We start from the raw sequence: 4279 nt of genomic DNA on the forward strand, positions 1-4279 counted from the left end.
ATCTCCCCATATGGCGAGCAGATCCCGTACCTCCCGTTCTGTCCATGCTGGAGCTCTTTTGCGATCCTGGGACTCCATCACGGTTACCTGTGCTGATGAGCTCTGCGTGGTCACCTGTGCTCTCCACGCTGAGCAAACAGGAAATGAAATTCAAACGTTCGCGGGTCTTTTCCTGTCTACCTGGTCAGTGCATCTGAGTTGAGAGTGCTGTCCAGAGCGGTCACAATGAAGCACTGTGGGATAGCTCCCGGAGGCCAATAACGTCGAATTCCATCCACACTACCCCAATTCCGACCCGCAAAGGCCGATTTTATCGCTAATCTCCTCGTCGGAGGTGGTGTAAAGAAACTGGTTTAAAGGATCCTTTAAGTCGAAAGAAAGGGCTTCGTTGTGTGGATGTGTCCAGGCTTAATTCGATTTAATGCTGCTAAAGTCGACCTAAACCCGTAGTGTAGACCAGGCCTTAGGCTGTTTACACTTAAAATGCTGCTGTGGCACTGCTATAGCACTTTGGAGTAGACAGTGACTGGAGGGGTTTTCCCATCCCTGTAATAGCTGCATTGACAGAACAATTCTTCCTTTTATTGAGCACTATGTAACTAGGGCTTAGGTCAGCTTAACTATACTGATTTGGGGGGATGGATTTTTCCACACCCTGAGAGACGTCGCTCTGCCAGTTAAGTGCCCAGCGTACACCAGCCAAGAGCTTGGTGAGGTGAGGTGAGGTGGGGGGCTCAGGGGAAAGCATGGGGGCTGAGGCCATAGTTTGGGTGCCTGTGGCCCCCACAGTTTTAGAGGGGATCCGCAGCTCCTGCCCACAAGGATGACAAAGATTAGCAGGCTATTGTTTTAACTACTCGGCCACTTTTTTGTGTGGTGGGCTTGTTGTTACTTAACTGTTTCTAAGGTCTCTGCTGTTTGTAACCTTCTCCCTAGTTCATTGGCTGACTGGGGATGGTGGGGGGATGGTTTGGATTTGAAAAAACCTTTCTCTGTGGTATGACAAAGGAGTAAGTGACAGGTAGAAACCCCCACATCATTCTTGGTGCAGGGAGCCGGGTTTGCTGTTCAGATTCTGTATTTCACCAATGTCCAGGTCTGGGAATGTCCAACCAGGGCAATTCTAATGGGAAGATGGACGCAGGGCACTTAACCTGCACAGACGTCCTATGGAGGTGGGGTGGGAATTAACAGCATTTTGGGGAACTTTTGGGAAAAGAGACTTTACTGACAAGGTTTGTCTCTGTTCCTATTTCACCTTGTGCTGTTATGTTGGAATCGGTATTTGTTTTTTTATGACATTAATTAAACGCTAAACAAAATTTATTCACTCATAAACCTTAGAGTCACCCGAATTTTCCCTCAGCTAACCAGAATGAACTGAATTTTACCTGTTTCTGGAAAGCAAAGAGGTTAAATGTGGGGAATTCAATCCCTGTATTTGCAGGTGGCTGTTTTACACTCACATCTCCGGACACAGAGTGAAATACTCAGGCAATGTCTACACTACAGGATTATGTTGCCCAAGCTCACACAGTTATTACATCACTTGTGTGCGTGCAGACTTAGCTCCTTGTGTCAGCAGTGTGCATCCTCAGCCAACTGTGGCTGCCAAGAGATCCAGGGAGTCAGGGGTTGTCCTGGGCTCTGTGGGGCCGAGCTGGGAGAAGGGGCAGACTAGGTAGGTTAGGTCTGGTTTACAGGGGCTTGTTCAGTGGAAGGCTGTAGGTCACATACAGGAGGTGACAGTGGGCTCTGAGCTGGGGCAACAGCAGCAAAGAAGCAACGTATGTGTGTGTGTGTGGGGGGGTCATCACGTGATAAAAATGAAACTGCAAAACCTCTCCCTGTGTTGCAGCAAAAGCCTCTCATTTATCTCCTAAACTCCTCTCTGTGAAAATCCCCCCACCCCGCCTGCCCCTGGTACTCAGAGATCCCCTCTCTCCCAGGGAGATGTTTAACTTTTCCTACACACATTTTTCCCAGAAAAATGATCAAGGACATTTAAATTGAAAAAAAAAAAAAAAAAAAAACCCCAAAGCAAATCAAAACCAAACAAATCAAAACCAAAGAAACCCCCACCAACCTCCCCACCACACACAGTTTGGGTCTGAATTTTTCTACTGAAATTTGGAGGCAATAAAACTCAGCCCTCCATTGTGCCGAAAACAAACCTAGACCTCCCATGTGGTACCTAAGATGTCTGCTAGTGAACCACCATGTGCTAGCCCCTGTTGTGAGACTTTTCCAACTCCTTGATGCTGCTGCTATTCCAGGGGAGCAATTATTGAGTTGAGGAAACATTTTTCTTTGCCTGGTTCTGTGTGTCACTGGTTTCTCCAGCAAAGGTCAGTCCCTGGCTCTGTGGTCCAGACACCCCTGATTCAAATCAAGCGTCAACTTAAGCATTCTTTCCCATTCCCGCTCTGTGGGAGGGGAGACTTTTCAAAGCGCTCTCTGTGCGACTGCACATGGCTAAGCAAAGAGAACAAACCCAAATCCCCCTGTGCTTTGGGAGCCAGGTTTGCTGTGTGAATTCTGGATTTCAGATGACTTCACACCTGGGCATTGTGATTATTTACCAGTTTATTTAACATAGGGGGTGTGCTAGTTTACTGGCTGAGTGGTTAAGGTGTTGGACTTGAAGCTCAATAGAGTTTTCCTGCACAAATTTGAATCCTGCTCACAGTGAGGCCTGTGTTTTAGCCAGTCTCTAACCCGGGCAATACCTCTCTACAAACCCCTAGCAAAGGCTAGATTTTAGGAGCTTGAAGCTCAGACCCACAAAACCTCCCTTGGCATTTAGAAAATAATAAAAGAAACCCCAGTACAGAAACCTTTCCTATGATTGAGGTGCAGTGGACACAGCATGCAGGTGCGAAGCCCGGGACCTTCTACTCTCCGGCTGATTTAGAGCCTTTGAGGAGGACCAATGGGAGTCCCGACGACTGCTGGACTTTGTCGCAGGCAGGGAGACCCTCTGGGAAGAGGGACCCTCCACAGGTAAAATGGATTCAGTTCGCTGTGATGGGGATAGTGATGACAGGCCTCTCCTTCCTCAACCTCACTGCAGGATAGATGATGTTCTTCTCTCTAGCTCTGGAGTGTTAGAAAGACCCGACCGTGCACGTGCTGCCGCTGGAATGGACAGTCCCACGCAGGCACTGAGCAGGCTCTTATAAGGTCTTTTTGGCAGGAAAAACTGGTTCTGTCCAGTTTGAGCCAGAGGACTCCAATGTCTAAGTTGTAAATAAGTTTGCTTACAAGGATGGAGTCCAAAGGTCACAGTTCATATACTCCATATTAAATTCTATTAAAGCTAGTGATTCACTTATCATTACTTTAGAAATACATTATTAAAACAACTAATTGAATATATTAAACAATACCAACATTTCTTACTTCTTTATACCTAACAGCTGACAAAAATATCCTGGACAGAGAAGCAGCAGCAGGCCAAAGGATGCAATGCAGCTGCTGAAGTAGCTCAGTTGGGAGAGCGTTAGACTGAAGATCTAAAGGTCTCTGGTTCAATCCCGGACTTCAGCAGCCTTTTCATCCCTCTTTGTGCGGGGGTGGCTTGTTTTCTGGGAGCGCAGCAGCACCTTTACCTAACACAAATCCCTGAACTTGAGCTCCCCAGTAGGACAACAGAGCGTGGGCTTCTGCCCCTAGTTGGCCCACCTGACCTTTAACAATGACAGGAGCTGTCTCTTCCACAGGACTTATTGGTGTCGGGGACTTTTTAACCCAGACGGCAAGGTTCGTTGTCTGACCGCAGAGTGAGAGACAGGCAACACCAGCAAGGTCCAATACAAGCTCTTTATTGAAGAGTGCACACAACAATAGAGAGCGGCCCGTCTCCAGAGAGAACCAGCCACGATTACAATAACTAGTGAGATTATATAGACAGTTCCGTCGCGTCATAGTTAAAGCAACCCAACCCCCCTTTATTAGTTAGAAAGCTTCTAATATTCATGCATATCTATCTTCTTTGACACTACAAACAATTCGTGATGCCTCAGCAACTTCTTATGAGCTTTGTTGTCATGCACCAGAAACTAGGAGAAAGGAGGGAGTTGAGTACAGATGAAGAACAGAAACAGGGAGTGGAGACTGCAAGTCTCCATATGTCCAAACAAACCGTTCCTAGTACATTTGGTACAAGAATGCGGTCCCCCCTTTATCCCATTCTTTGAAGCCCAAGCAAGCATGTCCTCATGTTTCACAGAGAGACAGGAATGGCCCAGCAACTACAGTTAGCCTAACTTTGGCTAAG

General features: G+C 47.2%; 1 non-coding gene across 1 annotated transcript; it reads left to right on the forward strand.

Moving 5' to 3' along the window:
• The first annotated feature begins 3476 nt into the window (after nt 1–3476).
• Nucleotides 3477–3549, forward strand: TRNAF-GAA (transfer RNA phenylalanine (anticodon GAA)). The gene has a single exon. It is a non-coding gene; the product is annotated as a tRNA-Phe (tRNA).
• Nucleotides 3550–4279: the final 730 nt, after the last annotated feature.

This window comes from Malaclemys terrapin, chromosome 15 (genome assembly GCF_027887155.1).
Source record: "Malaclemys terrapin pileata isolate rMalTer1 chromosome 15, rMalTer1.hap1, whole genome shotgun sequence".
In the NCBI taxonomy this organism is placed as follows: domain Eukaryota; kingdom Metazoa; phylum Chordata; order Testudines; family Emydidae; genus Malaclemys; species Malaclemys terrapin.